Source organism: Trichosurus vulpecula, chromosome 1 (assembly GCF_011100635.1).
Source record: "Trichosurus vulpecula isolate mTriVul1 chromosome 1, mTriVul1.pri, whole genome shotgun sequence".
NCBI classification, from domain to species: Eukaryota; Metazoa; Chordata; class Mammalia; order Diprotodontia; family Phalangeridae; genus Trichosurus; species Trichosurus vulpecula.
The window spans coordinates 458996305-459013564 of NC_050573.1; the positions used below are offsets into that span (position 1 = coordinate 458996305).

The following is a 17260-nucleotide window of genomic DNA, read 5'->3' on the forward strand; positions in this document are numbered from 1 at the left end:
AGTATCTTTAAAATCTTTTAAGAAAGTTTATCCAAGGATATACTGGTCCTTACTGTCCAACCTATCATTACATGTGCAGTGAGTCTCTTTGCTGGATCACATAGTCTATAAATAATACATATTTTGGGGACAGATTTACAAAAATAGATTCTCTGCTCAAGAAAGACCTATGACTAAGCTAACATAGAGAAAGAATTACCTCTCAACCACTGAGGAGGGTGGTCCCTCCACATCGGAAATTGAGGCCACTGGCAAAGTGCTGAAGTATATTTTTAAGAGAAAATGCCCACACTGTTCATATCCTGTGGACACCAGAAAAATTTCAGTTTTCAGAGCTTCTTTCCTTTCATTTTTCAAAGTCTAATCAAGATGAAATCATCTATCAATTTCTTTAATAAGTAATAATTAAAAATAAGTGTGAGATAACAGCATTCATTAGAATTCCAGTATTTGAATTTTTTCAGCAAAATACCCTTTACTTATTTCTAAACAATCTAAATCTAATCTAAAGCTCTGCGAATTTTATTTGAAGGAGTATGAATTTTTTAACTTAATTTAGTGTTAGGACTGACACGATTAGATAATTAAATAGAACACATTCAGGTACCTTTGGGGTGATTATAATTCAGATTTGTCTGTTCCTCTGTGTCTAGTTCAACTTATATGAGGTATAATTTGGAATTATAGAAATTAGAGCAAGAAGGGGATCTTATAGGCTTTGACTAATGAGGCTACACATAAATTATTTGGCGGTTGTTGTAGCCATCATGATGGCTTGGCTGAAGATTTCTAAGTTATTGATTATTTTTATCCTAGTGAATTATGCAAAAGTGGGATTGTGAAAGTCATGACATACATAAACCTTTAGATACATTGCACATTATTATATATTGTGTAAATTTCCACTGCATTAACAAATGAAAGCTGATTTTATTTCACCTCACTCCTCTTCATGAACTCTACATTCTAGCCAAACTGACATACTTGTTGTTCCCCAAACTTGGCACTGTCATGCATTTCTGTGTCTTGACACAGGTTGTCTCTCGTGTCTGGAATTCACCCCTTTCTTATTCCCACCTTTTACAACTCTTAGCTTCTTTCAAGATATGCCTCCTACCTGAGACTTCCCCTCGTCCCCCAACTGTTGATTTTTTTTTCCTTCTCCTAATTATTTGCTATTTACTTATCTGCACATGCATTGTTTCCACCATCAGATTGCTCTTTGAAAGTAGGTATCTTTTTTTGTTTTTATATTCCCAGTGCTTAATACAATGCCTTCCATATAAGAAGTGTTTAACACATGTTATTGCATTGGAAAGGATTGCATTTTACCAGACAGAATTACTAAATTAGTAGACACATTGATTGTATCTTGTCTGGCTATTCCTTAACTTGTTTTTTGAATTTGTAGCCTGTCTTTGTATTTAAACCATAATTTTTGTTTGAGAATTTATGTTTACCCAACAAATTCTTAAAACATCTAAATGTGTGTGTGTGTGTGTGTGTGTGTGTGTGTGTGTGTGTATTTAAGAAGTTAATGTATTAAGCTCATTAAATCAGTTTCTGATTTAAGGAATGAATGACAATTTACATTGTTGTTGAACTTTTTTGCTGTTATGTAAAAAAAGACCAGAAAAATCATTGTCTCTGAAGAAAAGCAAAAGTCATGTTTTACTAATAAGGAGGTAGGTAGTAATATTTGAAAAACTTTAAAAACATACTACCCCCCACATAGTCTAATGATTATATGGTATTTTACAAAGTTTGAAGTATAAAAGTTTTAATAATTTGAGATTTAAAGTTTCCTGAAAATTCCCTTTATGCCAACATTTAGACTGCACTTAAACAATTTATCTTAATGGTGGCAAAGATTGAAATTAGCCAATATTATATGCAAAATTAATAATAGAACTATTTAAATATAATCACTTCGTTGCTTTTCAAATAATTTCTAGCAAATTAATTTTTAATGTCATAGTGTGTGATGGACATAGATTTTATCTTATGCCACTGTGTACAACATATTTTACAACAGATAGCAAATTTTATTAATCTTTTAAATAAGAAACAAGGCTTTTATTTTGACACATTACAAGTGATCTTGTAAAAATATATTCAACCTAATGTTTATTCCTATTTATATTCGAATATTTTAATGTTGTTATTTAAAAAGGAAAGTAAATAACTTGGCTAAAAAGTTTGCTTAGAATAAAGCACTTAGTTTATGAATATTGCAAAAGTTTCTTAGAAATCTCGTTAGGACTGAGTACAATAAAACTAGGGCAATGCATATATTCTCAGTTACTCTTTTTAAAAAATCTGTAAAAGTGACTATAGTGGCATGTTCTGACACATTCTTTTCATAAACTGAACCCTGTTAGTGACAGCAGAACAGATTGTGTGCATCTGCTGGGAATGAGCCAGATGACAGTAGAAAAAAAAACGCACATGGATACCTTGGCACAACAAATAAAAAATGTAGGGAAAAAAAAGACCTGGAATAGAAAGTTCTCAACTTTAATTGAGTGCTTTCCAATAAGATGAAAACCATCCAAGCACCTTTCATGGCCTATTTTACATATACAAATGTATTTTTAAAGGATCCTGAAAAATGAGAATTGCTTTATCTCATCTGAGCTTTAAAAGTTTGACACAATTGCATTCAGGCATGTTTCTTTGACTCATATCTGAAATGGCAAGACAACAATTCTGTGATCTGATGGAAAACAAAAATAACTTTAACCAGCAGTGCTACTACTAGTTTGATAAAAGGTGACTGACATCTAACTAAATACAAAATTTCTAGCTAGTCCTCATCTGTGTTAACTTTGGAAATATCTTAAGTCCCGCATCACTGCATATGGAGATGCATGTTGATATTCTAATGTATGGAAGACAGTAACTGAAATATTCCTCATATGTGACTATTGTCAATGTTACTTACTCATGTTATAAAAATGATCATTCCATGATATTTTATTATGTGATGATCAGCTCCAGCATTGTTTTAAAAATTGGCTCAATATCATCAGAGAACATTTTATACAAATCGAATGTGTTTCAAAAAATTATATCTAGAAAAAATTTTTGGATGTCATGATTACAATGACAATTTATTCTATATAGCATACAATGCAAATTTAAAACTGAGGATAAAGTTGTGTAATATATTACTGTATGCTCAAAGCAGCTGCAGTAAAAAAAAAAAAAATTAGATCCTGGTGATTAACAGCCATTTTCCACTAATCATAGGGGCTACTAAGGGACTTTGAGAGGGGCTACTAAGAGAAGGAAGGGTGCAGATGGCAAATTCTCTAAGCTCATGTGCCTTAGCAGGCTCTCTCTTCATGCAGATTTATTATTACTATCAATTTTGGCAAATCAATGCTTTTAGAGGAATCTTTGATTGTTGTGTTGGGGGCTGTCCATGCTATTTTTTACTATAGCCAGGTCCACTCTGGAAGTGCTCCTGATGGTGAACACTTTACAGCCAACAGATTATACAACGTAGGAAAAGAAGGTTCAATACAGGAGAGTAAATTAATTTAGTAGCATGAGAATAGTTTTCAAATGCTTTCAACACCAGGTTGAAATAAACACAGGTTGGAAAAACAGAAGATTCATCATCATTGCCTGATCATCAAAAAGTCAGTTTCTATGAAAAGTCAAATGAAGTGAGCAAAGACTGAATAAAAACCAAGAGAAGAGTGATAAAAAAACCCACTGGCAAAATAGTTGAAAAATTCCTTGAATCCAGAATGCTCATTTTTCATCTATACCAATATTAATGGTCATTTCCACCTTTAAGAGTGCATCCACATTCTGAGTTTTGTTAATTAACTTATCTTTTCCCTAAGAAGTTATTAATAATGGTTAATAATAATAATAGTAAAACAAAATATAAGATTAATCATGCAGTAATTCCTAATGAGATTTTCAACTCTGAATACATACAAGGCCTATCAACTCTAAAAATTATTAATATCTTTAAAAGAAGGCAGAAAGTTTGACTTGCCTGTCATGTAACTGTTTAAAAACACAAATCTTTTCCCCATAGGTAAATATATTTCATTTAATAAATCTTTATAGAGCACCTATTATGTGGAAGGCACTAAGGATAAGTACTGTTGGACCTAAAAAAATGAATTAGACATAATCTTTGCTAATACAGAAATTTGATAATTAGTGTTGCTTCTAAAAGTAAAAAAAAATGACAGAAAACAGAAACATACAGTATTATAACTAAAGCACCATAACAAGGTGAATAATACTGTTGCATAAACTTTTCATTATTAAAATCCTATAGCAACTACATGATAGACTGAATGTTTTCCATGCTTTTGACCCCAAATACAAAATAATCTACCTTGAAAACATATCCAACAAAAAGTATGCTTTTCACGATATTGAATCATTATTTGTGGGTCCTTTTCCTTCTACTTGAAGTTCTCCTACTAAAGTGTACTTTCTTGGTAAAACTATCCTTCCATTGGCTCACTTTCTTCTTGCCTGATGAGAGGAAATAATGTTTACTTAAATAATGAAGAAATTCAGTTTTCTTGAAGAATGTTTATAGTTACAAGTAACCTAACAGAGCATAAAACTAAGTACCGGGCCCAGTTCTAGGAATATAATCAGAATACTTCTTAAAGAGTGACTGTTACCGGACCTTCCTTGGATCAGAGACCAATGACAGTTACCTATACTGGCCTTCTCTGAGTGTTTACCTTTGGAAGAAAGCTATCCTAAGGAAAAGCCAGAGCATCATGATGCGACGGAAACAAGCACTGGCTCTGAAGTCATTCTATCTCTTTCTGAATCTTGACTCAGCACCTTTGTGTCTTCAAAAAAGTTACTTCACCTTTTCATCCTGAGTTTCTTTATTTATACAAATGAAGGGGTTGAGTAAAATGATCTCTAACGGCTCTTTCACTTCTAGTTCCTGTGATTCCCCTGTCTTTAGAAATAGATACAGGTGGATGAAAAGAAAAGAAAAGAAAAGAAAAACTAATGTTTGAAAGGAATTAACAATGAGAATGTTTTACATTATTGTTAATAATAGCTAACATTTACATAGTGATTATCTTCATTTAACAGATGAGAAAACTGAGGTAAATAGAAGTTACATGACTTGCCCAGGGTCACACGGCTAGTCAGTATCTAAAGCTGGATTTGAACTTAAGTCTTCCTGACTCCATGCTTTAGCACTCTAGCCACTGCACCACCTAGCATTTATCAAGTACCTATTGTGTGCCAGGTGCTGTGTTAAATGCTAGGGATACAAAGAAAGGTAAAAAGACAGTCCCTCCTCTCAAGGAGTTCAGAGTCTAATGGTGAAAGTAACATGTATACAAATATGTAAGCTATATATGGGACAAACTGGAGATAATCAATAGAGATAAGGCACTAGAGTTAAGAAGGACCAGAAAGGCTTTCTATAGAAAGTGGGATTTCAGTTGGGAGTTGAAGAAAGTCAGGGAAAGCAGGAGGTGGAGATGAGGAGGGAGAGCATTCCAGGCATGAGGGCAGGAGTGAAAATACCTAACCTCAGGAGATGAAGGAGGCCAGCACCCCTGATCACAGAGTGCCTGGATGTGGGGGTATTTAAAATTCTACATTAATACCACACTCATAATTACAGCTGTAAACATATAATGGCCTGGCAACAAGACAGAACATACAGGTTGAAAAACCAATGATATTCATGTACCAGAAGCAAAGGGGCCTAATTACTCCTTATTTTTATATTTATCTTCATATACTAGTCTCTGTCTCATAAATATATACCACACACACACACCCCTAAAGATTTGTTGACTAAAACATTATAGATTTCAAATATTATTGTACTGTATTAAACAAAATGGATTTATCAAATAGCCCAGCTTAGGAACATTTAGTGAGAGTCATACTATTATGCTATGCCCTGACTTTTCAGCTTCCCAAAGCTCTGTTTAGGACACCTGCAAAGAGGCTGTACCTTAGCCCGCACTGACTCATTTAGGACAGGGACTACAGTTATGTGAATGATGTACACCTATCAAGTTTTGGAAGATGAGGAGTTGGTGCCGTAAAATAAATCTTTGTAATGCCTGAACCACATATTAGTCAATGCCATAGGCTGAGCGGGCTCTGATGCCCTTTTAGAAAAGAAATAAGAAAAAAATTAAGTCAAGAATTTTCTATTCATTTTCTTAAGCTTTAGTTTGAGAGCAGAGGGAGTAAAAGGGAATATCAAGCCATTATTTTAACTAACGACCAAAATAGACCTAGACAGAGAGGTTAACAACCTATCTCACCCTTCACAAGGAAACAAGAAATGTTTGCAATGGATCTTATACATCTCTCTTTAGTAAATCTATTAATGTCTCTGTGTGAATTTCCTTTTGGCTTATGTAAAGGGAGAAAATTTTGCACTTAAGAAAAAGGGAAAAACTCAAAGTGAAAACCAGTGTTCTATTCTACAACCTATATGGAGTTTAAATAGTTCTTAGATAAATAATGGTCAAGAATAAACAGCAGTGCATTTTTTAAAAACCAAATTTGTTATTCTTACTCATTTAGTTAAGCATAATAATCCAGAGGGGAAGTAAGGTTTGGATTTATACTGATATATTCAGCATATTAATATTAACGGTTCCAGAAACTGGTTAAGGAGGTATGCTTGCCAACCCATAGAAATTCTCCTTAAAGACCACCCAATGACTCAACAAGTCTCCTAAAAAAATGAAAAATCTAGTATCTCAAAAATTACTGCTGATTTTCAAAAACACCAGTTTTTAAATTATATTCTTTAACATCATTATACACAGAAGAAAGCATTAAAATGTGCTAAAAGTGGCGTGTCTTATTTAATCATAGCCGGTAATATTCAAACAGCCAAATGGTAGACTTTAAACTTTAAATTGTTATCCAGTACATTTATGTCAACAAATCAGACATGACCAAAAATTTTTAAAAGAAAAGTCCCGAAATTTTCCCAGTTTAATTAAAAGTGTCCAATTATTTAGTAGAAGTTTTTAGAAAATAACGTCTCACTGCATACAATGAAATAAAGGTAATGTATTAATGTAAAATCTGGATTTTGATGTCAACTATTTTAATATGCATGATAATGAAAAAGTTTCAACTATGGCCTCTTAATCATGCTTTAAAAATGCATGCTTCAGGATTGGGATTGTATACACTGCTCCTAAAACTTAAATGGATCATTTTGACCACATTCTTTCTCTCAAAGAAGAAATGAGAAACTGACATTTTGAAATGTGAGCTGCACCAAATACATTTGAAAAATTAGTAACTAGGTGTCTGTACCTACTTTGAAAGTTTGAAAGATCAATTATCTTCCTTATTAAATTATAGTCAGTCAACATGCATTTATTAAGTACCTACTACAAGTAAATGAAGATTAAATTATATCTGGACAAAGTATATGATGTTTTCTGATGATTTTAATATATTTATGTTTAATAGCTGGTCTAGTTGGATAATTTTAATGTACATTTAATAACTAGTCTAGCCTGGTCAATTTTATACAGGTACTTTAAAATTCCATTTTTGAATCTCCTAACTAAACTACTTGCATCTGAATACTTAATTTGAAGATAAATTTATAAAAGAGGTTTATTACACATTAATGCTTTTAACTGAATACTCTCATTTAATGAATTTGCAAAAGAGTAATATTTTAGAAAGCTATGCTGGCAATAATATGCCCGCCTTACTTATATGTATAAAATTATTTTACTGATTAAGATGATGATATTAAAGTTTATGGAGATTATTTTTTCATGAAGGATTATCCCCTGTAATTCTTTTTTCCCCCTTAGGCAACATTTTTTTTAAAAAAAATGTAACTGTGGGTCTAAGATTGAATGAATTTTAATTTCATTTTCAGTAGTAAATATTTTTAATATCAAATTCAAGCATGGATTATTGTACACCCCCCAAAAAACAACCCTATTTTGCATAGAAATGAATGTGTACTGTGCAGAATTACTTATACTGCATTTTGAAACTAAGAACATAAGGAAAATCTGAAACTGAAAGTTCACATTTGCACCTGTTTGTACAATGTATTTTGATTCTAACAATAATGAGAAAGAATGTTTCAAATGCTTGTCTACAAAGTACTGCGAAGTGAGATGTACTGATGGAATGATTTTTCCCCCTCAAAGGTAAATGCAACAATACTTTAACATTTACTTTCATTACAAAGATGACTTACTGTAGTGGGAAGAAAATGCAGAAGACAGAAGATTATAGATCGGGGGAAGGGCAGGGAAGGAAAAGAGAGGTAGAAGATAAGGTCCAGAAGATGGTCAGTGGGAGAGTTGAGATGGAGATCCCATAACTAATGTGCTAGTAACGTTTATATAGGAATGAAGAGGGACTACTCTGAGTTCTTATCTCAGTTAGTGACTCAGAGATCTAAGGGACTGAAATTTTAACGCTTGGGAACCATGTACAAAGAAAATAACTAACATGATTTTCTTTATCAAAAGTCGTGAACTGCATTTCCAGGAAGTGTCATAAGCTAAAGGATCAGGCTCTCTACTTAGCATGGCACAAAAAAGGGGCATTGCTTAGGAATGAAGTCACTTAGAGACATAAGAAGAGAATTTTATGATGTGGCACCATGCACTGTATCTGGTCTGTAGCCAGGAAGTTTCTTCTTTGTAGCCATGCTGCCAGTGCCTACCCTTCATATGCAGAAAGAAAAATACAGCCAGAACTCCACCTCAGAAACCCTGAATGTTACAAAGAATTGAATGAGTTTATTTTTCTTTCTTTATACTGGGTATAATTACTGTTTTTAAAATGAAAGAGCTGAAACTAAAGTAACTGCAGTTATATATTTTAAAAAATACACCAAAATCTACCTTCCCACAAAGCCACTTAAGTTAAACGGTCCATTTACAGACTCACCTACATGAAGGATATAACTTAAAACATCTGCTAAGCCATATAAGTTCTGTACAGACTTAAAAAAGTAGCAAAAAAAGTTTTAAAATATAGAACCATTACATTCTCAAAATGTATCTGTATATTCATTAAAGGGATCTTTGACTGCAATTAGGTAGTCAGCCATATAAAGGATTCCTTGTTTGACCACAATTTCTAAAAATAAAATGCTCCAGTGAATATTTCTGCTAAATAATCACTATCTTTAAAATTAAAGAAATATCAATTACTAATGCTACTTTAAGCAATAATTGCAGCCCTCCACATAAAGTGTAGGTTTTAGACCTCATACAAAGGTTTGCTATTAAGAAAATGAATAAAATTTATTTTTTTTTATTCTGCTTTCAGTGAATCTTCTGTCCTTTAGTTGCTTATATCTTTTATTTTATATTTGTGGCTATATTTTCTAATATATAATGTACACATAAACATACACACATCTATGTATATGGAGAGAGACAGAGAGAGAGAGAGAGAAAGAGAGAGAGAGAGAGAGAGCAAGAGCTTAGTTTTAGATTAGATTGCTTATCTTCTATTTTATTGGAAAGATGTATTCTCTACCATTTATTCTGACTTTGTGACACAATCACAAATATGTGTTAAAAAGGAGTTTTACCCTCTCTCTTCACTTAAATATTGATTTAATTTACTGCCACTGAACAACAGTACTTTTAAATCCAACATCCCAGAGACCCATAATCCCTGAACACAATTTATACAAACTCTTCATCTGCATTTTATGCATAAGGACAAGAGAGCAGAAAATAAGCAAACCACTTTCAGGATGCTGTTTGAGCAAAGCGGGATCTTACCAGGGACTACTCCAAAGATTAGTTTCTCGTGTCTATAAAAGTAAGCTTAAGTCATTTTATTTAAATCACTGCTGAAAGATATGCACTACCATTTGACAAAAATCTTAACAGATTAAGAATTAATAAAACCTCTATAATGTTTGCCTTTCTGCATTATTAAAAAGTAACGATTCCTGAAGAAATCTGCCTATAACAGGTTTAATTTACATTGTTGCTTCCAACATTATCAAATTCCTTTATGATGCCCCCAGATATCCTTTTTTGCTGTGTTGAATATTATTCCCACTGGTTTTACTTAAAAGTAAATACAGGGACCGCTTGCAATGGAAGGCCGAAATACTTTATATTAGAGATATCTTAGTGATAAATACAAACAGCTGCCAGTGTAGTCACAATGATTGAATTATGTGTCTATTACACAAAATCATTTCATAAATCCCATGACCAATACAAATTTTGAGGAAATACCACAGGTATATTTATAATGAAATGAAAGCTTGAAGAGATCTACTAGATCACAATCATTCTCCTTTTCACAGATTGATTCATTCATTTATCCATCCATTCATTCATTCAGCAAACAGTACTAAATTCTGTATCCAATATAGAGTAAAATAAAGGAAATTAAAGTGGTAGCATTATTTATTAGTGTAAACAATGAAGAGTGGGGAAATGGTGCTCCTAGGTTTCCTTTTTTTTTTTTTTTACAATGTGCCTTGGTTCTATTATCTGTAAAATGGGAGTATTAAATTCTTTTATTGATCTGTGCAGAGGAATAGCAAACTGATTGTGATAATACATTAGTTTTTCACACATGTATCCTAAACAATAAAAAAATGGAACTTTCATAGTGCAGTCTTTTTTAGAAAATCTTTAAAAATTAAGCTTTCAGTTTCCTTTGTATTTTTTTTTCTATTTACAGACTACATTAAATTTCTCTACAAAGTTTCCTTCCTTTTGGCTTCTGCTATTCACATAAATACTAAAAATTTGCTTTATATCTCCAAGGAAAGAAATGTGGCTCTTGTGGGAAAGGCCCACCCCTTTCTACATGTTTGTTTCCTTGGACGAAAAGAGCCCATCCCCTTACATTCTTTGAAATGTGTCCAACATGCAAAGAGTTTTAAAAGTACTGTATTGACCAGTTAAATGACAGTCTACATTGGAAAGCTGTATTCATTTGAAAGCAGGAAAACATGAACTACACGTGGCTAGGTGTATATATAGACTGCAGTAACTCCCAGAGACCTTATCAGGATGAATACTTATTAACATACTTGCTCCAGTATTATAAGAATACCACAGAGTCTTTATCAGATCTGTAAGGCCCATGAAAAGGGAATAATTCTTAGATTTGAAAAATTTTGCCAAAAAACCCTCAGAGAACAATGTTTTTGTCTTAGTGGCAAACTATTCAGAAATTACTGAGAATCCTAGATCTTTTTATCATAATTCCTCAGCATTAAGCCTGAAAATACTCAGAAAAACTAGAGTCCAATAGATTATAATTTATTACAGCAACTTGCTAAGGAAATAAGAAAATGTAATCTATTACTTAATATATATGTAAAACAAATCTCTTCTTCCCCCAACAAAATAACACATTGTCACAATAACATTTTGCCCTTCACTAATGATAAGTGATAGTCTAAATTTGTGGAAATCTTGCATTTCTATCTTTCTTCTGTCTTCTCATGTTCTATATTCCGCATATAGATAGGAAGCTAATGACTTAAAAGGAAAAACAAGAAGACTATTGTCTCATGATATTTAGTTTTAAAAATTATATGATTTTGTTGTCATTACAAACTATCTCTTTGGAATTTATCTATGAGATTTTCCTGATTTTTTTTGAACTCTTTGCTTTTCTTATTTCCAGGCCTACAAAATCGAAGTTTAGCTTTACCGCCTGTGTTTTTCACTTGAAATAAAAGAGAAAAAAAATTTAAAGCTAAAATGTAAATTGGAACATGAAGGTAATAAACTTACTAAAACTCAGTAGGATATGGTTATGGTCAAAGAAAACCTGTAAATGTATGCACAATATTCACTAAGATGAAACACTTCATTCACTGAAATTTCCTATCTGATTATAACAATGCACACAAAATTAAACACATAAATATTAATTTTATGTATCATACAAGATGTAGGCAATGAAAATGCAATGTTTACATTTATGGGTGACTCATTAGTGTTTTATTGTGTGAAACACTAGGAGGCATCAGTTGGGTAAAAAAGGAGTTCAATTTTAGAAGAAGTAAGAAATTATCGTAGAACTGGATGTCTAAGAAGTTGGATATTTCAAAATGTTATTATATAAACCATAATTTTATTTGCTGCATCAACTGTCAGAACTTTATGGTCTATTGTAAAATGTGATTATCTTCTAACACTTGTCAAAAGTACATGAATTTGCCAAGTAATCATCAAGGTACACTTATGATGTCTGGACGTTCATTCAACTAAATAAGTGTACATTTTTGTATGTATGAATAATGTTTGGTAACAAGATAACATAATGGATATTCACCGTTATAGATTTTCTGCTCAATTAGAGAGTGGAAGCACTTAATACCACAAATGTATGTGTTACACATATTTCATGTTTCTACCGAAGTATAGATGCAGAGCTGTCTATTGCACTTTTGAAAATGTCTAATCTATTAAGGCCTTATAAGGTATCACATAACAACAGCAACTTTAGTGTCATTAGTAAAGCAGTAGTAGAATGTATAATTCTTAAATAACAATGTCATATGTTTAAAAAAGGATTTTTTTAAATTACTAATGAAAGGCAATTATTTGAAGACTGAATTCTCTACTATTTGAATTGCTTTTAAAAGTGATGAAGCAAAAAGAGTCCTTATCTAATAATCAATTGGAATTGGAATGTGCCGAGCAATTCTGCAGCAATCAGCTGTAATCTATGACCTATCAAAATAACACATGAACTGACTAATCCTTCTTTTGTAAGGTACATAAGACTTGCTTGTCACTCTTGTTTTATAAATCGCCTCTTTAAGCTGGTCTGATTCTCTGAAGATGACAGATCTCAGTGAACAACCAAGCTTTACTGACTGTAGTACAGTCAGTGAGACTGTAAGATTAAGGTACAGTATGGAAGGTGGGAGATTTTAATCAGCTGTTCACATGTTCATATTAACCATCAGTTCTCAGAAGGTTAGTTTAAGTCTTTACTGCAAATCTAAGCAATTATTGCACTTTTATTACAAATAAATTACTGTATTTTTTTTGTTTTTCATTTACATTACAAGTGTCACTGAAACAAAGTGCAAAACTTATTCCAACCCCTTTAAAGTCTGTTTCTGTGACCCTTATGTTATGTGTTGAACTCATGTTCTTGTGAATTATGCACCTAGAACTCTCAGTTTAAATAGGCATATTTAAGTTGTGGTACAGGCTAAATATTATTGCAGAGATGCTTCCCTATTTTGTCACACCCTGAAATTTAATAGATTCAGTTTGGGAAATTTAATATACTAAAACAAACAAAAAAAGTTTTTCAAATACCCTTTAACTTTAGAATTTAAAAATTCGTGGAACTTGATATTTCAGGATTATTATTTTTTCTTCTAAGACATTCAGAAATAAGGTAAATTCATTTCTGGAAAGGCATAGTTATGGTGTTATATAAGTTGTAACTTGATGAAGGCCAAAGAAAAAAAATACAGAAGGCAAAGACTGAAATAGGAGACTTCTCTCCCCTCCCCTTAAAAAAGGGGAATCAATGTTAGATTTTGAGCTTCTGTGATAGTAGGTATGGTGGAATGATTTTTCAATATTAGAATGAATCTATTTTTAAATATTTATTTGCCTTTCAAAACATCTGGGAAACACCTATTACAAAGACAAGAAAGGATGGGGGATTGATAAGGTAATTTTCAACTCCTATTAATTACTACCAATCTAAATTTATTGTCAACGTTTTCCAAATCAAAAGTTAAATTTTCTCATTTTACACTTTTTAATTATGAACAGGTCACAAAGGATATGGAAAAGGTGATTCTTTCTCATAAGATAAAAATTTCATATTTCAACCTAAGAACAAACTGTTAAATTTTCTATTTTTTCTAATACACAGAAATTAAAGATATATGTAGTTCAATAATACATACTGAAAACTAGTGTCTTGAATAACTGATTCTACACAATATCCCACCCCCAAGAAGGCACAAATATTCATTAGCTTTAGCACTACTATATTAATTTAAATAATAAACATTAGAATGGATATATTAAAGTTGGGTAAAACAATACACATGCATAACTATTTTATTCATCACTTGGCTAGCTAACATATTTTAAGCAACATTTTTGTTTGAAACTTTTTTCTGGAAACAATATTAGAATTAGAATTAGTCAATATTAATTCACTAAGAGTAATATGCTTCCTATTTATTGGATTGGACATTTAACTGGTTTTATTTTTGAGATAGTGTATTATTCAGGAACATCATATATTTATTAGTGCCAAGTTTCCAAACTAAAGTGTTTTGGAATTACCTTTTGTACTTAATAAAGAATTTCATGTGTACTTCTCTAAATGTGTCGATATAGGCAGGCAATGTTATGATATTCTAATTACACGCTCTAAATCAAAAAATGACAAAGAAGTAGATACTTTATGACTTGGTACTCTGTACTTAGTCTCTTCAAAGAATAACCAAGATTGTCATAATTTTAAAAAATTAAATTAAATTAAATGCCATACTTTCATAGTTGATATTTGCCTGTGAATTTAAAACTAAAATTAGTATGAAATACAGAGGTTAAAATGGATTCACAGGTGGTCATATTTCCATGTCCTGCCAAGTCTCTAGGGATTAGAGTTATTCTACTCCACATAAACATCTTTACTCTGCAACCACAATTCCATGCAAGGTGCCACTGAAAAGAAGGCTAGCCACTTTTCTGACTAGTATAATGGAACTGTCGGAGTTTCCTTTTTCACACCTTAAAAAAAACTATTCATCACTGTTCATTTTTTTTTAAACAGTAACTCCTGGAATTAGTATCAAATCCATGATAGCAAAATGCACATTGTGTCAAAGCAATCCTCCACTCAAGACCAGGAAAGTACTGGCAGAGAGCCTGATTCTCTTTAATTATGCTGCAGGCGTTTACATATAAAGGTATTTTGTACAAAAGGAGTGCATTTAATAATATTGTCCCAAAAGGATGAAGATAAAAGGAAAATAATTACTGGCTCCAGAGCTGTCAAAAATGATTCAGATATAAAGTTTCATTTAGCACCGTCTCAGCTGGCACCTTTTCAGTGGCAGAAAATCCTGTTATTGGGCAAAATTTAAATTATAGTTCTATTGAAAAAGACCCCCCCCCCCACCAAGGGTAAATAATACGTCAATATCTATATGTGATCCTTTTAGTATCATATTTCAAAGGCAACTTTTGGTAACTTTCATCCAAAGTGCAAAGAGCAAACGGAGTGATTTCACCATTCTATATAGCTATACATTTGACTTGACATAAACCACAATGTGCATGCTAGTATCATAACTAGAACTTGGGTTCTAAAACATGTAGTCTGCAGTTAACAGTGAATGACTTCTTATCCCACTGCCAATTAAGAAAACTGCTCTCAATCTAACACTTCAGTGAGTAAATGAGATGCCCTAACAGACAGGCTTGCTTTATCTCAGAATAATCCTAAGAATTAAAAAGAATCTAAGTATGCATCTACCCTTAAAGTGTTTAGCTGCAAAATGGTAGCATCTTTCTTCATTGAACTATGTGATGAAGCTGGAAGCATGCACTACAAGGTCACATATCCTTTTCTCATTTATTAAAATCCAGTAAGCTTCACAAACTCCATTTCAACCATGCTAATGACGTGAACTAACTTCATGAAACTTTAAACACACTGGTGAGAACAGGGAAAAGTAGTGATTTGAATAACCGGTGATATAACCAGTTACATTCAGACTGTCAGAAAAGTTACTTTTAGCAAACGACAGAAAAATCGTGTAATGGAAAGACAAAAGTGCATCACCTAGTCCAACTTCACCCTACAAGAAATGCAATTGGATACTGATATGTTACAATCGGATACATTGATGCGGAGCTCAGAGACAATAACCAAGCTATTTATATTTCCTCTAGAAATGTCAAGAGGGTACTTACGTGAAGGAAGACACGATCAGACTAGTCCTTGGAATATTTTCCTTTCTTGAAGAAAAAAATAGTAATAATAATGATCTTTTTGCTTCGTCCAGCCTTTAAAATTTTTCTCCACCTGATTCAGCGTGCAGCCTCGGCGAACCACACACAACCTTCAAAGTCAATCCAATAGCAGCCAGAAGATGTCTGGGTGTATGCGTGTGCGTGTGCGTGTGTTCGAGTGTCTATGAGTGACTGAAGGAGGGAGGGAGGGAGAGAGAGAGAGAGAGAGAGAGAGAGAGAGAGAGAGAGAGAGAGAGGAGTGTGTGTCTGTATGTGTGTCTGTGTGTGCGTGTGTGTGTCTGTGCCTGTGTGTGTCTGTGTCTGGGTGGGCACGCGCACGGGCACGCGCGCGTCCGCGCGCGTGTGTGCAGCGTGGAGGAGGAGAAAGTAGCTCTTTGCCGCTGGCCAGATTAAAAGTAACCAGACTCGTCCAGAAAACTGCGTCCAGGAAGGAAGTGAAAGAAGACGAATGAGAATAGGAGAGCAACTCACAGCCTTTGAAACATCGCGTAAAAGAGAGAGAGAGAGAGAGAGAGAGAGAGAGAGAGAGAGAGAGAGAGAGAGAGAGAGAGAGAGAGAGGGAGGGAGAGAAGGAAAGAGAGAAAGAGAAAGAGGGAGGGAGAGAAAGACGGGAAAAAAGAGCACTAGCAAGGCTGAGATTCAAAACTGCACACGTCTGATTCTCTCTCTCTCTCTCTCTCTCTCTCTGCACTCCTCTCTTTTTTTCTCTCCCCCTCTCTCTTCCTCCTCCTCCTCCTCCTCTCTTCTCTCTGCCCTTCTCTCTCCCTTTTCCCACAATCCCAAACGAAGCACTCACTGTCTCTTTCCACTCCTCCAGAGCTAGGGAAATAATCAGTTTCACTCTTGCAAAGGGGGGCGGGACTACATCCCGAAACATTTTAATAAAACAAACATACAGCAGCTCCTTCCTTACCCCCATCCAGTCTCAACTTAGATTGATAAATTACTCCACTACACTACTTTAATTATGTATATGGTATGCAGAATAAATCACTGAACATCAGCACCTCAATCAAGCACTTTTAAATGATAATTGCATCTTGGTGAATCAATCTTTCCATTCCTGACATTTTGCTAATTTTAGTTTTACGGTGGGGTGATGGCACATGCCATACGCAAACCTAATGACAATTCTTTTTTACGCGAAATTAAGACAACACGGCGAGCAACTCCATATTTCTTCTCAAGTACAGTAGCAGGAGGACGCCCAGCTCATTGCAGAAACTCGAAGATAAAGAATTGGAGTCCCAGTATTCACG

The 17260-nt window shown here is 33.4% G+C and overlaps 1 protein-coding gene across 8 annotated transcripts in view; it reads right to left on the minus strand.

Annotated features, from left to right (window-relative positions):
• The window catches only part of MEF2C (myocyte enhancer factor 2C), a 193639-nt gene extending 177106 nt beyond the window's left edge, over positions 1–16533 (minus strand). For 3 of the 8 annotated variants that reach the window (XM_036765992.1, XM_036766007.1, XM_036765979.1), the window contains exon 1: positions 15942–16531. The gene's annotated coding sequence lies outside the window, so the exon portion shown is untranslated. Of the gene's footprint in view, positions 1–15941 lie in introns of all 8 variants that reach the window. The other 5 variants (XM_036765985.1, XM_036766019.1, XM_036766026.1 and 2 more) reach the window with 3 other exon arrangements.
• Between the last annotated feature and the right edge of the window lie 727 nt (positions 16534–17260).